The following is a 19,819-nucleotide window of genomic DNA, read 5'->3' on the forward strand; positions in this document are numbered from 1 at the left end:
CTGCATTCAGCATTTGGTCCCAACCACACAGTCTGTCTTCGATGCCTATTCATGTATGAGTGGGGGGCAGGGTTATTTAAATTGGAACTCTGATGGCACCAAACAGATTGATAAAGCCTGCTGCGCAGCCGAAACGCGTATCTCAGCTAATGCGGGGTGAGGGAGACCTAAACTACAATAAATGAGCCCTATTCCTACCTACCTCGAGTACGTGCCTCTTCTTCTTTGATGGAGTGGAATGTTTCTTTAGATATAGATAAAATATGCCTAAAGCACATGTTCATAAAACAAATAAATAAAAAAATAGGCTTGCAGAGGACAGACCTATTGGCTTTGCCAAATGTGTATTTCTTTTGCACCAACACGATTATAGCATTCACGTGTAAGTGTAAACTTGTCCAGGGTTAAGACAATTATTTTCACTAAGTCTCAGTTTTTTAAATCATTTTATGTTACATTTATTTGGTTTGAATGAAACTGTCAAACTGTACGTGTCTGTGGTTTGTGGTGTGTTTCCATTTCTATGTTTTTGACAAGAGAGAGCTGTGGAGAAATGATGCCGGAAACCAATGAATCAAGATTGCAATACTGGGAAAAAATACGTTGCTAAACCAGACCATAGATAGCCACCATAAATCATATTACAACAACAGATGTTATCCCTTATGTAGTAGGGTTAATAACACAAGCATAATATCACGAGGGGGTCATGAGGCGGGGTAATATCTGTTTTTTGGAATCTGTGGAATTTATTTATGCTAAATGGATTCCATTAGATTCACACACCTGCAAATTCAGAAAAGAGTGTTTGTCGAATAGGAAATGTGTGCTCAGCTCCACTGCAAACAACAGTAGTGTGTCCCCCCTTAGTTCCTGGAAGTATGCTTAAAATTTGATAGGGATAGTGAGGGAATAATGCTACATTAGGTGAAGGATCTATGAATCGCAGCAATCATCAAAAGGAGGCCCATAGGTGTCAGACAGAGTTAGCTAGAATGAGAATAACTGCTTGGTATTGTGCTCGTAGTAAAGGGTATATAAACCTTTCAAGGATTGTAGTTAGGGTAAATGGCTTCCCAGCTATCTTATGAAGGATGCAGAAACATATTTTTCCAGATATGAGTAGGTAGAAATTCTACAACCTGGTGGCAATCTCTAACAAGCATTTACAATGCAATGGTTTTGGCTTTGTTAAAGTTAGAGCTATTGGCATTGCTCTTGACAGTATTTTTATTTATGTTTTTTTAACATAAATAAATGGCATTGTCATTTCCAATGCCACTAGCTTTATCTCTCGCAAATGACACACACAAACACCCACAGAGCCCCCCCACACACAGAGCCCCGCCCCACACACACACACAGAGAGCCCCCCACACACACCCACACAGAGCCCTCACACACACTGCGAGCCCCCCACACACCCAAACAGAACCCTCCACACACCCACACAGAGCCCCCCACACACCCACACAGAGCCCCCCACACACACCCACACAGAGCCTCCCACACACCCACACAGAGCCTCCCACACACCACACAGAGCCCTCCACAATAGAGGCAGCAGGCCGAATATAGGGCAAAACCTAAAAAGTTAGTATAATTCGCTGGGGAAAAAAAAAGCGCACACCTCAAGCAGAATTGAAACTCACAAAGTCAAAATGTACTGTGGAAAAAGTAGCACGCCAGATTCAGAGCTGCAGGGAGCGGGGAAGCAAACACCTAGGGTCACAATGTGTGTTTCACAAGACTGCTTCCGAAGGTGTGATGACAGCCCAGAGTCAGCAGGGAAAACCAGACGTCACGGAGGCCGCAGCTTCCTGCAGCCGACGAGTTCAAGCCATTCCGGAGGGCGTGAGCATTCCTGTGACAGGAGTCACCGAACAAAGGCAAACAAAGGCCAACAAAGGCAGGCGCGGAGAGGAGAGCGACCATCTGACACACTGCACAGTGGAAGCGACCGAGCGAGTTCACGGCTCAATCAACCAAAGCACAACTGTGCTCAACAGCAACCAAATGCTTTGGAAAGGGTTAAAGCGAGCATCCAGGCAGTAATGTGTTCGTATGGCAGCAGCAGGCATTGGGAAGACGCCCACCGAGTCGAGTTCAAAGTGAAACCAAAACCGCAGTACGGAGTGGAACAAACTGCGAGGCAAATAAGCCAGAGGAAATACATTTTAAAAAAAATGCATGGCGCCGCCCATTACTTTCTTTTTAACCTCGATTGCCAGGCATTGCTCGAAGACACCTACATAGAACTTTGTTAGACCCAGTTTGGCAGCGCAGCCGCAGCATTTGACTGTGCAGACGCTGGACATGAAACCGGCCCTTGGCCTCGTCGTCTCGGGCCTTCGGGGCTCCCCCCTCCGTCACCGGGTCCACCTGGAAGCGGCTCTGACTGGGCGTGGGTCTGAGGGGCTGGTTGGGCCCGTCGCCGGCGCCTACGGCCAAGAAAGCGGCTGCAAAAAGGAAGGACCGCGAAAGCCTGTCGGCGCAGGGCGCCTCCCCCTGCTCTGCCTGCAGCCCTCCTTCCTTTCTGCCGCCGCCCCTCCTCGGTCGGAGCTCGGCAGCGGGAGGGGGGGGGGAGCGAGAACGGGCTCACAGACAGGGGGAAAGAGAGGACAGCTGGAGGGGGACGGTCAGGAACGGGCACACGGACAGTGGGGGGGGCGGGGGAAGACAGGACAGCAAGGACCACTCACCACGGACGGTGCAGCAGGGCTCTCCCGCCTCTGATGCCGCCGGGCTCCCTCAGCTCACGGGAGCCCGGCAGAGCGCCCGCCATGGTTGTTCTCCTGTAAAGGAAGGACCGCGAAAGCCTGTCGGCGCAGGGCGCCTCCCCCTGCTCTGCCTGCAGCCCTCCTTCCTTTCTGCCGCCGCCCCTCCTCGGTCGGAGCTCGGCAGCGGGAGGGGGGGCGAGAACGGGCTCACGGGGGAGACAGAGGACAGCTGGGAAAAAAAGACTGATTAACATTGAACGTAAAAAGATGTATATACATTCAAAACTAACTAAAACGTGTCGCACTTACCTGAATAAGTGAGCAGCGCTTCACAAGCAGGAAGGCAGGTGCCGGCAATGCCGGAACAGACTCGGGGCGTTCCCGAGAACTGGCTTTTGGCTGACGTAGCCAAAAGCCAAAAATTCTCGGGCACGCCCCCGAATCTGGTCCGAGATTGACGGACAGAGCCTTCTCCCAATGGCTAGCCTACATTTATGGAGCTAGCCAATGAGAGAGTGGGGACGGTCCAGTCCCCACACACAGAAATTATCAGGTTTTTCCTAGCGCATGCGTACTTCGTACGCATTGGCTAGGCAAAACCTAAAAAGGTTTATCCATCTACTCAAGAATTCAATTTGGTGAGCTCTAGTAAAAGAATGATACATAGTTTAATAAAAACTGGTAGACAGATACAGTTTGAACTAGGGGGCATATTTACAACAGAATGGCGAAGCGTGGCCTTAAGCAAATATTGTTCACGCCACACTTTGCCATTCTGAAAATGCAAGGATGCGCCGTATTCACAGGAATGCGGTGCTCCCCTGCATTTTGGAGTGGAGTGGTGTGGCTCACTGGTTAGAGGCGGCAGACCCGGAAGCAGAGGACGGCCCGTGACCAGGGTTCAATTCCCGACGCAGCAGGCTCATGAACCAGGGACAGCAGACTCGATAATTCTTGCCTCGGTGCCTACTCTAACCAGGGATCACACTCTGCAACTCTGGGCATTAGCTTGCCTCATCTCCACAACGGTCCCCCACAAACACCGGGGATGCCTGGTTTCACCTTGGAGATACCCAGGAGGGAACATCTCACAGGGAAAGCCAGGACGGGTTCCCCAGCGGTCTATAGCGCCAGGACGCCTCCGGGTAGCAGTGCGCTTTACAAGACACACACATTTACATTTTCATTTTCCCTTGTACTCGTGTGCTAAATCTAGCTTAGTAGCGCTAACGCAGGCACCCTTGCACCATAGTGCAATGGTTTCTGCACTGGGGGGAATGATTGTGTATGTGCAGGAAGTTGTCCCTTCCTGCACATAAACAATCCAGAATGCCGGTTTGAAACTCCTATGTGTGCTGCATTGTGCAGTACACGTAGAATTTGCAAATCATCACTTTTTAGAGATTGTGTATGTGCACACCTCCCTGATCTTACACAATAATTCATGGCGATTTGCTGTTTCTATGTATGCTGCACGATGCAGCACACTTCGGAACACCAAAAACGAGGAGTAATTAAGCATTTCTCCTTGTTTCACCATGCTAAGAAGACCAGGTTTTCCGCTGCCTCCTATTTACGACACCCTTGTAAATGGGGCGCAATGTCAAAATCAATGGGTTTTGTGGCGGAACGCCCATTGCAACACCGATTGCCTACCCCTTTCACGCTACGTATAGCGTGAACGGGGGCCTTATTTACAAAGTGGCATTAAGCCTAAGTGGCTTAACACCACCTTGTAAGTAAGACAAAGGGTTTACAGCCACAGGACACATAGAAACAGCAAATCACCATGAATGATTGTGTAAGAGCAGGGAGGTGTGCGCAACGTTATGAGACAAGCATTGAAACATTGAAAAAGAGAAGTGATAGGACTTAACCCTGAGGAACTTCGCTTGAAAGAGGATTGCAGAGATGGGCCACCTACATCTTGTGAATTTGCAATCAAAAGGAGCAGTGCCAGGAGAGGTGATGCCTCCGTTCATGCAACGTGCAGCTTGTTGATGAACACTGCAGGGAGGACACTTTCAAAGGCAACGAGAGATGAGTGGATGAGTGAGTCAATCAGTGACTGAGTCAATGAGTGAGAAGACTTGTATGATGTCCCTGATGCACTGAACCGTCTCTTGCGCCACTCTGCCCACTACCGGCTCCACATCTTTCGGCTCTCCTGCCCAGGCAGAATCCTCATGGAGGCACTTCTCAGGTGCAAAAAACAATATTTTGTCTCCAGTTGGAGTGCGGCGGGTTGTGACAATGATCCTGAGTACATTTTCATTGCTTGAGGACAGAGAGCATCCGAGCATTTGATGAATCACTTTGATACTGTGGTGTTTACAGGCTTAGCTCTATGGTAAGTCCAGGAAGGCAAACATCTGGTCAAGGGTCCTCTCTTTTGATTTATCTAGATCAGCTTGGGGTATCATAGAATGTGAGTAGCTCAAAGGCAACAGGGGTTGGGCCCTGTGTGGGTTGCACCTCCTTGTCAGATGCTTAAATTCACAGAAGCCTCAGAAACGTCTAGAATATTCCAACTTTAATGACTCTCAGTCACTCTGTTCGTGCTATCCCAATCAACCCCCACAAGGTACAATAAGTTGCACCATACCCTACCCCATCATGTGCTGGAGATATTACATCTGTTATTGTAGACTTCTCTGTCCAGTGGCATAACGGAACTTGAAGTGGCCACCCTGCAAACTACATGGAGGGCCCCCCTCTCTCCATCCTACCCCTAGCACTTTTGCTGAAGGGGCCCCTTGGAGCTTGGGGCCCCGCAACACCGCAGGGGCTTATGTTACACCACTGTCTTTGTCCACACTGTAAAAGTCAACTCTCTCAGAAGTAACCCTGGGCGAAGCACTACGCTACGCTCGCGTAGTTTGCGAAGTTTGCGCAACTTCGCACTACGCGAGCTGCACGTAGCACAGTGCGAACACGCGTAGTGCAGCGTAGCGTAATGCATCGGTCATTTTTTGCTTGTTTGTGGTCCTCAACGTCATGTTCGCGACCGCGAGCAAGCAAAATGACATCCCGGCGAGATTATCAACGCGGGGAGGTCAGGTTTCTCATTGCGAGTGGTTGCGCATGCTCGTGACCGCTCGCAATGAGAAAATACCAGTTTGCGTTGAGAAAGCTGCCGCTCGAGTAAAAATCTACTCGAGCAGCAGAAAACTACAGCTCGCACTGTGCAAGATGCCGTTTTCAATGAATGCACAGTGCCGGATGCTTGTCCACACTGTGCAATCATTAAAAACGCATCTTGCACAGTGCGAACATGCTACTACGCATCTCGCGTAGTGCTACGTGAAGTTTGCGTAGTGCAAAGTGCACTTTGCGTAGCTTCGCGTAGCGCTACTTCGCAAACTACGCCCACCGTTACTCGGAACACCTTTGCACATGACAGGCATGAAACTTGGAATATATAAATATTCACCATTAAGGAAAAAACGTAAAATGCAGCAGGATTAGGTTCTAGTATTGGAACCAGTGAAAGACTGCCACCTCATTGACTTGGAACGATTGAGAAATAATCTCTAATACACACACACACATATATATATATATATATATATATATATATATATATATATATATATATATATATATATATATATATATATATATATATATATATATATATATATATATATATATATATATATATATATATATATATATATATATATATATATATATAAAACCTACTGGCGGTCTCCAGTAGGTAGTTATAGTTTCAAACTTTGCAAAATTTTAGGGACTGGTACGCAGAAGTGCCTTTTCTATATTTGGTGAAAATTGCTCCAGTGGTTTTTACGAAAATTAGGTTCAAAAACACATATATATCTATATTCACGCTTCTAGCACTTACCGGTACGCGTACCGGGGAGCGCACCCGGCGGGACACGGAAGTGCGCGAGCGGAAAGCTGATTGGCTCTCGGGTGTCTGTCAACATTCTAAACAGGACGGAGAGTCCGCCATCTTGTGTCTCGGTAGAATCGAGACACCAGAGGTGAAAATAAAAAGGGGGAAATGATTATGAGGGGGCAGGGTAGACCCTCCCTGACCCCCTAGGTTTTCTGAGTGGGGCCTAGAAGGACCCTAAGGGCAAAAAAATATATATATTTTTTAATTTTCACGGGGTAAGCGCTGGGTGCGTTCCCATGTACACTTCCCGGTACGCGCACCCCGAGCGCACCACGGGGGAAAAACAGTGTAAAAAATGAGAGTAAAAAAATAATTTAGAGTGCTTACAGGTAGGGTAGCTCTGAAAAGAGCTGTTGTGTTATGTGGGTGTTTTTTGTACCTACAAGTAGGTACCAATGCAGAGTCTCAAATTCAAGAGGAAGACTCTATTCCCCTCAACTGTAAAATGTACACCATCTCTCCTATAGATGCCTTGCATGTTGTAACGCAAGTTGTTGTGGTATATGGAACCCATACCATAGTCTCTGAGGAAAGCAGAAACAGATTTATTTACATGTTTCCTTGCTTTCTCAATCTGTGGACAAAATTAGTTGGGCCAGTTCCATTTTTGCCTTTGGCATATATTAGAATATACAAAGGCAGTTTGTGGAAAAAGTGACATCAATTGCCCAAAAGTGTCCTTTAAAAGCATTTCCAGACCTACCCCAGTCAAAGTACACAGATTATTGCCACTACAGTGCACAATTATGAGGTCAGGGTGTGGGAGATGTAAAAAGGATTTTACCAATGGCACAATATATATTCACATGTTTCCCTTTACTTTCATCCCCCACTCACCTTCTCTCAGTACCTATGCTTCAGTCCTCTTCCCCTCTATTCTATATATAGTCTATTCTCTTCCTTCGCTCACTCACTCATTCCCCTTCCCTCACTCACATTACTCCACTTTACTCACTCCCTCTGTCCTGTCACATCCTCATTCTCCTTCCCTCACGCCCTCTCTCTTAGCTTTACTACCTCAGTCCCCTCACTTTCTCACTCCTCTTCCGTCACGCTCACTCCCTATAACTTTGTAACACTCCCTCACTTAGCTTTCTATGGTCCCTCACTCAGTCTCCTTCTCTTACTCTTTCCTTCAGTCCCTCTGTCTCCTCACTCCCTCACTCCCCTTGTCTCATGCTCACTTGCCTTTATCCACACTCCATCACCCCTCTTTACTCACCCTCACTGGCCTTCTCTCATTCTCCTTCTCCCCCGTTTCCTTACTCTACTTCCCTCACCTCCTCTCGTTCCCCATTCCTTTACTCCCCTTCCCCTCTCTCCCCTCCACCACTTACCAGCTCTCAGTCACTCGACTTCAGTCCCCTTCCCCTTCTTTCTATCTTTTGCTCCCTCAGTAATTCCCCTTTCCTCAGTCACTTTACTCAACTTCATTCACTACTTCTCTCACTCCCTCTGTCGTCTCACATCCTCACTCCCCTTCCCTCACTCTCTCACTGTTACTCTCACTCCCTCCATCCCCTCACTTTGTCACTCCCCCTTCCTTCACACTCACTCCCTTTAACTCACAAACACTCCCTTATTTATTTTTCTATGTTCCCTTACTTAGTCTTCTTCTCTCATCCTTCCTTTACTACCTCTATGTCCTCACTCCCTCAATCCCCTTGTCTTACGCTCACTCGCCTTTACCCACCCTCTATCACTCTTCTTCCTTCAACGTCACTGCTCTTCTCTCACCCTCCCTCAGCCCCGTTGCCTTACTGCACTTCCCTCACTTATCGTCATTCCCCATGTTCACTCCTCTTCCCCTCCCTCCCTCCCCTCCCACACTCACTTTCTTTCAGTTCCCCTTCTTTACTTCCTTTCCCCTCTCTTCCCTTCCTTCACTCATTCACTCATTCCCCTTCCCTTACTCACCTAACTCCACTTCACTCACTCCTTCTCACATTCCCTCTGTCCTCTCACTTCTTCACTGCTCTCCTCTCACTCCGTCTGTCTTACCCTCTCTCCCTCTGTCCCCTCATTCTCACTTCCCTTCAATCACCCTCACTCATCTTCAAACCCTCACTGTCATCAACTCACTCTCACTCACTCCACCTTCCTTCTTCCTCACTCCACTAGCCTTACTCGCACTCCCATTACTTTATCCTCCCTCACCCTATTTCCCTCAATATCAATCCCCTTTTTTCACCTTGACTCATTTCTTTCCGTCACTCCCTGTCACTCTCCTTCGTTCACTCCACTTCAACTCACTCTTGTTTACAACTCACCTCGTGTAAGCTGCTGCATGTGTTGATCAGTAGTTATATGAGTGGCTATATGGGTTATTGATTGGTTGCCCAAGTATTTGTATGTGAGGCTGAGTGTGTGTGTGGCTGGGAGGTGTGTGACTCTGTGCATAGATGTGTAAGCAGTTGATTCACCTGGTGTATGGGTTCAAGAGTGCATGTGGAAACAGCTGTATGGGCGGTTGACTGAGTGCATGGGTGTTTTGGTGACTGAATGGATATCTCAGTGCTACATTTCCAAGTAAGTAGATATGTAAAACACAGTGCATGTGAGAGTTGGCATATATAAATGACTATACATAAGAGCCAGTGATTGTGTGAGTGGCTGTATGGATCAATGTGTACTTGTATCAGTGATTGTTTAACACCTTAGATGCGGCGCAAATATCCCTCCCCAGTGCTGCGCTGTCCATTGGAACTAGTGCTGAATGGACGTCCAATGGACGTGCGCAGCACTGGGGAGGTAGTGCTGCCATCGGCCAATGCCCCGACGCAGCACTTAAGAGGATAAGATAGTAAGTATGTGTTAGTATATGTTTGTATATTTGAGGTGTTGTCTATATAACTGTATAGATGAGGAAATGGGGGTGTGATTGATTCTTTGCATGACTGATTAGATGTGTGAGTAACTCCATGGATGAGTGGCAGTGTGTGAGTGTCTGTATAGGTGTATGAGTGCATATGATAGTGTTGTATTGATGAGTGTCTGTATGTATGAGTGATTGTATGTGTGAATGAGTGGATGTGTGTGTAGACCTAAGAATCAGTGAGTGCGTATGTAGTTACTGGTATTGGTTAACCCTGGGCGAAGAACTACGCTCCGTTTGCGGAGTTTGCGGAGTTTTGGCAACTCCGCGTTCCGCGGAGTTCGCGTAGCTGCCGATAACTCCGCTATCCGGTGCGGAGCGTAGTTGTCGCGCGCTAAATAACATTGTTGCGCGCTAAATAACATTATCGCGTGCGCGGCAATGGCTTACCTTGGTTCTGCGTTCGCTTTTTCCCGGTCGCGTCTGCCACCATGTTTGTAAACCCTCCCGTGCGACTGTGCGAACGCGATAACGTCATTGGAAGCGCGATAAAGCCATAAGGACGCGCGAGTATGTTTGTTGGTAAGATCGAGTTGCCGAACACGCAGAACCTGCAATCTTGCACAGAATAACTCGCGAGCATGTTAAAAGTTAAACCATAATAATAAATTACCATTTTGGTTAGCAAACAAGTGAAAAACCCCTCAAAGTTGTACCTTTGGATGTATTTTTTGGGGGGAAGGAGTCCTCTTTCTGTTTCTACTCTATTTTTGAATATTAAGGAGGAAGGGCTCTGGAGTTTACAACTTCCTGTTCCTGTCCACCAGGCTCCTCCCAGTGCTTTGTCCATGAGGTGGTCACTTTCATTTGGATTTTGAGCTGGCAGGATCACTTCCTGTGTGTGTTGGCTGCATTACTGCTTTTTTTGGATTTTACTGAGGACTTTTGGATTTTGAATTCTCTTTTTCAAGTAAGTTCAGTAATGTATGAGTGAGTATGATGTTGTAGACTTGTGTTTGTTTGATTTTAAATTTTTTAACTACAGTATTCATTCCTTGATTTAAATTATTGATGGGTGCCTATACTTTTATGAGGTCCCAACTTGTATTTCTTTTTAAATTTCATCCAGGCTACATAGAGAGGTACCCATGGGTAAAATCATAATTCTGTGTTTAAATTTTTATTCAAGTTTGTAAACAAACATCATGGCTGGCATTGGATTATGGTCATCATTATGCAATAGCAATGTCTGCTGTGGAATTTCTGTTTGTGTAATTTAAAAGTTTTTTATTTTTTTAAGCCAATAGCTGACCCTAGTACTCCATGTAGTTAGTGTGTAGGCATGTTTGAGTTCATTGTAATAACTTTCTGTGGTTGGCCTGGCCATGTGTTGTTGGCGGCCATTTTATGTTTCCCAGCCACTTTGCTCTTGCCATAGGCCTCCAAACTTGTGGCCTACTCTGCCAGTAGGCCAGAGGTACTAGTCATAGGGTCATGAAAGGTAATCAACTGTTTTTCTGGTGTACCTCTAATTAGAAAATCATGGATGGACTGGTTTGATTTAGAAAATCTTATGTTTATGTGTGGGGTATGTCAGGTTTTGGGTGTCTGTCAATTTCTGCCATTAGGTAACTCTAGGAATACAGCTCGGGTAGTTTTGGTAACGTCGCACCGTGTGAGAACGCGACCTTACCTTTTTTGTCTTGTTCGCGCGCTCAATGTACTGGCTCGGGAACGCGATAACGACTTTTCACTCGATTCGCGTTGCCGAACACGCCGATTTTGCATTCTCGCGAACAATATGTCCCGAGTTGCATAAAAGTTCCTCGAAAATGTTTAATGTGTCCCCTGTGCTACAAAAAGTCCTCATTTATGTGTTATTTGGTTGTAGTTTTGTCTTCCTGGAGCATGGGCCACTCCCAGTTCCTTTCTGTCCACTATGTAATGATTTCTTGTTTATGGTTGGGGTGACCAATTTGGGGGGTGGTGTGTCCATTTTGTGAAGCTAAGCATTGTCCCTTTGGCATAGGCATTTATTGTCTGTCTTCTCTTTCTTTTCATGTAGTGGTGAGGGCCATTTTGTGTGTACTTACTTCCTTTGTGATGATTCTGCTATGTTGTTGTTGGTGGGCAGGCCATGTGGTGGCGGCCATTTTGTGTATGCTTCCTTTGTGACTGATTTTGCCATGTGGTGGAGGCCATTTTGGGTGCATCCTTTTCCATGTTGTTTTTGGGTGTCCCTGTCCTCCTGGCCCTATGGAGGCGGCCATTTTCTGTGTCCGTCCCTGGTTCTCTTCTTTTGCCATAGCCATCCAAGGCTTTTGTAGGTACTACTACTCACAGCCATAGGTGCATTCAAGTTAATCAACTATTTTTGTGGTGTAACTTTAATTACACCGTGTATGGCTTTGGATTGCTTCACATTTTTTGTAATGGTGGTACTTTCAGCTTTTGGTTGCTTGTGTGTAGCTAATATGGCACTCCCTGCCAGTAGGTAACCCTAGGAATACTACTCGCGTACTTTTGGTAACGTCGCACCGTGTGAGAACGCGACCTTACCTTTTTAGTCTTGTTCGCGCGCTCAATGTACTGGCTCGGGAACGCGATAACGACTTTTCACTCGATTCGCGTTGCCGAACACGCCGATTTTGCATTCTCGCGAACAATATGTCCCGAGTTGCATAAAAGTTCCTCGAAAATGTTTAATGTGTCCCCTGTGCTACAAAAAGTCCTCATTTATGTGTTATTTGGTTGTAGTTTTGTCTTCCTGGAGCATGGGCCACTCCCAGTTCCTTTCTGTCCACTATGTAATGATTTCTTGTTTATGGTTGGGGTGACCAATTTGGGGGGTGGTGTGTCCATTTTGTGAAGCTAAGCATTGTCCCTTTGGCATAGGCATTTATTGTCTGTCTTCTCTTTCTTTTCATGTAGTGGTGAGGGCCATTTTGTGTGTACTTACTTCCTTTGTGATGATTCTGCTATGTTGTTGTTGGTGGGCAGGCCATGTGGTGGCGGCCATTTTGTGTATGCTTCCTTTGTGACTGATTTTGCCATGTGGTGGAGGCCATTTTGGGTGCATCCTTTTTCCATGTTGTTTTTGGGTGTCCCTGTCCTCCTGGCCCTATGGAGGCGGCCATTTTCTGTGATCTTCCCTGGTTCTCTTCTTTTGCCATAGCCATCCAAGGCTTTTGTAGGTACTACTACTCACAGCCATAGGTGCATTCAAGTTAATCAACTATTTTTGTGGTGTAACTTTAATTACACCGTGTATGGCTTTGGATTGCTTCACATTTTTTGTAATGGTGGTACTTTCAGCTTTTGGTTGCTTGTGTGTAGCTAATATGGCACTCCCTGCCAGTAGGTAACCCTTGGAATACTGCTCGCGTACTTTTGGTAACGTCGCACCGTGTGAGAACTTGACCTTACCTTTTTTGTCTTGTTCGCGCGCTCAATGTACTGGCTCGGGAACGCGATAACAACTTTTCACTCGATTCGCGTTGCCGAACACGCCGATTTTGCATTCTCGCGAACAATATGTCCCGAGTTGCATAAAAGTTCCTCGAAAATGTTTAATGTGTCCCCTGTGCTACAAAAAGTCCTCATTTATGTGTTATTTGGTTGTAGTTTTGTCTTCCTGGAGCATGGGCCACTCCCAGTTCCTTTCTGTCCACTATGTAATGATTTCTTGTTTATGGTTGGGGTGACCAATTTGGGGGGTGGTGTGTCCATTTTGTGAAGCTAAGCATTGTCCCTTTGGCATAGGCATTTATTGTCTGTCTTCTCTTTCTTTTCATGTAGTGGTGAGGGCCATTTTGTGTGTACTTACTTCCTTTGTGATGATTCTGCTATGTTGTTGTTGGTGGGCAGGCCATGTGGTGGCGGTCATTTTGTGTATGCTTCCTTTGTGACTGATTTTGCCATGTGGTGGAGGCCATTTTGGGTGCATCCTTTTTCTATGTTGTTTTTGGGTGTCCCTGTCCTCCTGGCCCTATGGAGGCGGCCATTTTCTGTGTCCTTCCCTGGTTCTCTTCTTTTGCCATAGCCATCCAAGGCTTTTGTAGGTACTACTACTCACAGCCATAGGTGCATTCAAGTTAATCAACTATTTTTGTGGTGTAACTTTAATTACACCGTGTATGGCTTTGGATTGCTTCACATTTTTTGTAATGGTGGTACTTTCAGCTTTTGGTTGCTTGTGTGTAGCTAATATGGCACTCCCTGCCAGTAGGTAATCCTAGGAATACTGCTCGCGTACTTTTGGTAACGTCGCACCGCGTGAGAACGCGACCTTACCTTTTTTGTCTTGTTCGCGCGCTCAATGTACTGGCTCGGGAACGCGATAACGACTTTTCACTCGATTCGCGTTGCTGAACACGCCGATTTTGCATTCTCGCGAACAATATGTCCCGAGTTGCATAAAAGTTCCTCGAAAATGTTTAATGTGTCCCCTGTGCTACAAAAAGTCCTCATTTATGTGTTATTTGGTTGTAGTTTTGTCTTCCTGGACAGGCCATGTGGTGGCGGCCATTTTGTAGGTACTTCCTTTGTGCATTTATCATTGGCCTCCCTGCTTTTGGTCTGATCTGATAGTAGGCCAGAGTCCCAGAGGTGGTAGTTACTAGTTAGCGGGGCTGCTTTATGTAGCTGTTTCTATTTGGTCTATTTAATTACCATCATTACGGCATGTGTGTATGCCATTGCATTTCCAAGTTTGTTGTCTGGGCAGGGGGGTAGGTAACTTTTTTGTGTGTGTAATAATTTTATGGCTTGTATGTGTTTTTGCAGTGAAGTTTTACAAACTCTTAGCCATGGGGTATTTTGATTTTCCTTGCATTAACCTGTCATGACTCATGTGTAGCAGGCATCCTCCTTTTTCTGTCCATATTGGTATATGATAGGCCTGCTTGACTTTATTATTGGTTCTTTCTGGACTTCATGTGGCTGGGAGCTGTGGTGCTCGTAGTATTAGTCTTCTTTTTTGTGTTTTATACATTGGCCTGTGTGTCTTTCAATTGTTCATGTGTTGGCTTACTGCTTGTTTGACTGACGTGTTCTGTCTTCTTTGCTTGTAGGTGCACAGAAAAAGACTGAGGAGGTGCTGGCTGTTTTCATCCATCGCCCGTTCAACTGCCAGACGGACGTCCTTCAATTGTACGCCACGTGTGGTGTGTGACTCATCTGACCACACATCTCTGCAATTTGTGCTACTGAGTGCTGCTGTGTGCTGACATCAGAAGAAGATGGGCCCTAAGAGAGCAGGTACCAGGTCCTCCACCACCAAGAAAGTTGCTGAGAAGAAGGTACAGAAGAAGGAAGTGTCACTTAAGGCTGGTATGGACCCCCAAACCTTCTTTGGGCCCCCAAAACGTACGCCTGCAGCAGCGGTGTCCGTGGTGCAAGCTGGAGCCAGCACATCCGCATTAGCGGGGGCAAGCCACCAACCCAGGGCCAAGCACATGAGGGTCGAAGAGGTAGCCGGCCTAGTGTTACAAAGCAGTGATACTGAGCCTGAACTTAACTTATCGCTGTCTCAAAGTAGCACACAATCCACGCAAGATGAAAGTGCTCAACAACCGCCGCCAGCAGTAGATGTTCAACAACCACAACCACTTCCCGCAATAGTTGTTGAAAAACCACAACCACCGCCCGCAATAGTTGTTCAACAACAACAACCAAATCCCACAATAGTAGTTGTTGAAGAACCACAGCACGCTATAGTACTTCCTCAAGAACAACAACCACCGTCTCCGCACGCAATAGTGGAAGTTGTTCCTCCCGATGTCGGGGCAGTTCAGGAAGTAGAGCCTCATTCCGAGCAAGAAGAAGAGGAAGCCACTTCTGGAGGTGATCTACTGTCTTTAAATTTACGAAAGGAAAGGAGGGTTAGTGGCAGTGCATCGAGTTCTTCGCATAGCATCCCTTCAGATGACCTTGATAAGGAATGGCATCCACGACGAAGAACTGAGCATTCAAAGGAGAGACATCCTAAGACCAGGCTGGGAAAAAGGAAGGATCCGTCAAGGCTTGAACTTCCGGAGTTCGATGTAGGTGAGCAGGATACTGATGGTGATAAAGACGGGTCTGACACTGACAATGTCATCATCACAAGCGTTGTTCCTGGTGCAGAGGATGTAGAGACCAGCATTTTCACCCTATCCAGAAGGGCTGCGATTAGTGATGAGCAGGTAGCACGTGTAACTCCTACACACTCAGCGCCCAAAGTAACACCAGCTCCCATTTTTGCATCAGCGAAGGCCCGGCAGCGTGCGACATCCAGCGCAAGCGCCACCTCAACAGAAGGAGGTAGTGGCAGTACTAGTACTGAACTGTCACATAGGGAAATTCAACAAAAAGGCTCCAGTTCATCCGGCATTGGAAGTGGGTCCTCCTCTTCCTATGGCAGGAGACAAAAGTTTAGCTCCCCAGTCTGGGATTTTTTTACGGTTCACCCACATCAGGAGAACATTGCTATATGCACCATTTGTCACACCAATGTTAGTCGTGGTAAGATTGGTACAAACTATGGTACTGGAGGCCCAACGACCCATATGAAAAAAACACACACAATTCAATGGGAGAACCACCTTGCAAGCTTAAAAGATGTAAGCACTGGTGTTGGTGGGGAGGATACAGTACTACAAGGTCCACTCATGGAAGAAGAGGGAGACGATGACCTTCTATCTGGGAGTGGTACACAAATGAGCCCTGTCGCCAGCACTGGAGTGGTGCAGTCCAAATCCTCAGCATCAGCAACTTCTCAGTGGCACCAGAGTCAGCCGGAGACACCAAGGGCAAGGAGTGAAAAGTCTGCGTTGAAAGGTGGTCCGTCTAGCAGAACAGAAAGAATTACCAAGCAGCTTACCATTACTGGCATGTTTAGGCAGGAGGGAAAGTACGAGCGGAACCACCCAACAGCACGTTTGTACAATGCGAAACTTGCAAAAATGTTGGCACTCGACCTTCTCCCATTTTCATTTGTTGAGGCAGTGGGATTTCGGCAATTAGTGGCAACACTCGCCCCGAAATGGGACGTTCCCAGTCGCTACTATTTTGCAAGAGTTGCTATTCCAGCACTACACCACGACGTGCTGGGATTGATTGGGAAAGCCTTACAACAGAGTGTTGTCCATTGTATCCACCTGACAACCGACATGTGGAGCAGTTGCGAAGCCACAGCAGATTACATGTGCATCACCGCACACTGGATCTCTTTTGCAGGTGTGAAAGACAAGTTAACATCAGGCCTTCTTGACGTTGCTGGGATTTTCAATGACACTCGCAAACATGCAACTGTAGCCATGTTTGGTATGGAGAACAATCATACTGCTGACTACATTTTGTCTGACTTTAACAGCAAGGTCTTTGAAGGGCTGAAACCAAGAGGCCTTAAGATTGGTTTTGTTGCCACCGACAATGGCAGTAATGTAGTGAGGGCAATGAAAGATGGACAGTATTTCAGGGTACCCTGTTTGGCACACTGCATTAACTTAGTCGTGCACGACTTTCTGAAAAATGAACTCCAAGTCAGCACCATACTGACCATCTGCAGAAGAATATGCACGCATTTTAACCATTCTTTCAAAGCGCGGAAGCTGCTACGCGTCATTCAGCGGGAGCATAATTTGCCAGTCAAAGCACTGATCCAGGAGGTCCCAACACGTTGGAACTCGACTTATTTCATGCTTGAGCCTCTCTTTGAGCAGTACATACCACTGAATGCTTATGTAATGTCAAGAAGATTAGTGGATCCTACTGTTAATCTTAAAAGCCTGACCGTTGAGATGTGGCAGTGGGACATCATTAAATGCTTGACAGAGATGCTACAACCTTTTGAGGTGTTCACACGTGCAGTTAGCAGGGAGGACTGTACTATGGGCCAAGCCATCCCATTGTTGTACATGCTCGAGCAACAGCTGAAGGAGGTCTGTGAAACATACGAAGGTGACGAAGAAAACGTTGATGCATGTACCTTGGCCAAGGCCTTACGCAACTGCTTATCTGTAAATGCAAGGCTTAAAATGATTGTGTCAGATCCAAATTACATAACTGCAACAATCTTGGATCCACGGTACAAATTGTTTGTCAGCAGTAGCGCAGTCATTCCTTTTTCAGATGGGGATGTTGCCAATTACAAAAGTTCCATAGCTGTGGAAGCTAATGATTTCGAAACTGAACAGCTGTTACTTAAAGGCCTGACAGTGCCAGCCCAGGACAGTCAAAGTACTCCAGGCCATCCTCCTGAGGCAACTCAGGCAAGTTCATCAGAGCATGAGAGCGGTGCGTCCGCTTCCCAGCAGGCACCAACCGTACCAAAAGCAGCACCTACACGATCTGATTCAGCAGACACAACCAAAAGCATAACTGCTTTTTTTCTACAGAAGGGGATGGGTAAGTCCGTTGCTGTTGCAAAGGGGAAAGAGGAGCAGCAAAGCCGAGCACCAATGAACACTGAGCGGATGGTTCAGGCCTATCTGGATGACACAACAGAGGTGTTCATGGAGCAAAGCCCATTGGTCTATTGGTATGAAAGAAGGAGACAGTGGCCAGTGCTGAGCAGGCTGGCGATAAAGTATTTGGCTTGTCCTGTAGCCAGTGTCGCCTCTGAGCGGGTTTTCAGTGCTGCTGGTGCCATTGTGACATCGAAAAGGACCAGTCTCTCCCCCAAAAGCGTTGAGAGGCTGACAATGATAAAAATGAATCAACACTTCATACCACCAGACTATACTGTACGTGAATCAGAGCAGGATGAAGAAAGCGAGCCCGAAGAATTCATCACTGCTGGGTTACATGACCTACTGCTGTCCGGACCCACAGAGTTTGAGGACGAGCACCTCTTCCCTGACCAATAGGCTGTTAAATTGTGACTTTTTCCCTTCTTTTATTTGTGTTATTTATTTTCTTATTAAAAATGACTTTCTGGTGCAAAACTGCTAATCTTAAAATAAAAAGCTCAACCAAATCCATCCCCACCACTCATTCTTTTAATGTACCTACTGGAGTTGCACACCTGTGCATTTATTTTCGCTGTATCTTTTTTAGTTACCTCCTGGAGTTGCACGCCTGTGCATTTATGTTCCATGTTGACTGCACTCCTCAGAGTCTTGCTCCATCTTCTTGACTCCCACTCAAGTCAATTCAATTCCATCTTGGCAGCCATACATTTGATGTTGTAGATGGAGTATAGTACAATAACAATAATGTAGCCTCTAACAGTCCCTCCATAACAAGTGAACCGTACATGACTACAGCCATCCTCTATTTCATTTGAAATCTGCAACTCATAATAACTGCCTTGCTGAGTCTTACTCTTAAGGCTACCACCTCTGTCTGCAGGCATTCAGAGACGACTCTTCTGTGTCAAAAGAAACTTGAGCAGGCATCCACAACTGAAGTCAACTTGTTGTGATGACTCGCATTACAAAGGCTCGGCAGCATCTGTGATCAATCTTCTGACAGTGAAAGAGAAGAGCAAAACAGGTATAAAAATGAATGATGCCATGCATTGCATTGGATGTATTTTTTTGCTGACTCTGAGCTAATGTGCATGGAGTTGAAGTATACTAGTAACTTCAGTTCAGACTCACGTGATAGCCAATTTTTCCATGTTATTTACTAATAATAGAAATTATTTACGCACTTGTGTTCCTACTACTACAGATGCAGTCAGGACTTAATTTATCGTAGTCACTCACTACAGACTGAGTTGCTGATGATAATGATGGTGACCACCATATCTTTGCTGTCAGGCAGTTGGATCTGAGCTGATTGATGCACGATGTTTCTTGGAGTGGAATACAAGGTAATAAATAAATACAAATAAGAGGCACAGCACAGTAGACCCAGGCTACTACATGTTTGTGCACAGTGCTGTGGTAGAGTACAATAGTGGTATGATTGATGACTGAGAATGACGCATTGATTTTGTTGATTAATTTTGTAAATGCTAGGTTGCTTTTTCAATTTCATTCACCTTTCTGTGGCTCTGAAATTTTTAGGGAAATGCAGTTTGTATAACGGGCAAACCTGTGTCGTCGTGGGCCTGTTGTTGTGTGCTGGCTCCTGTCTTTTTTTGTACTTCTAGATTAAAAATGATATGCAACTAGTAGACTTATACAAATTGTATCCAAGCCGCCTCAGTCTGAAAGTCCTCTCATACGACTACTCCTCTTGTATTGTTTTTTTTATCTTCACTGTATTACAATTTGTTTAGGTCATTCACATTCTTTTGTATTTGCCTTTTCTTTTTCAAGCTGGACGTCTTTCACCCACTGCTTTATAGTATGAGCATCAACTCTCACCCTTACCACAAATCCTCATCATCAAGCAATTGGATTGCGGGAAACCAAGAATGATATTCAG

This window comes from Lissotriton vulgaris, chromosome 5 (assembly GCF_964263255.1).
Source record: "Lissotriton vulgaris chromosome 5, aLisVul1.2, whole genome shotgun sequence".
NCBI lineage: Eukaryota > Metazoa > Chordata > Amphibia > Caudata > Salamandridae > Lissotriton > Lissotriton vulgaris.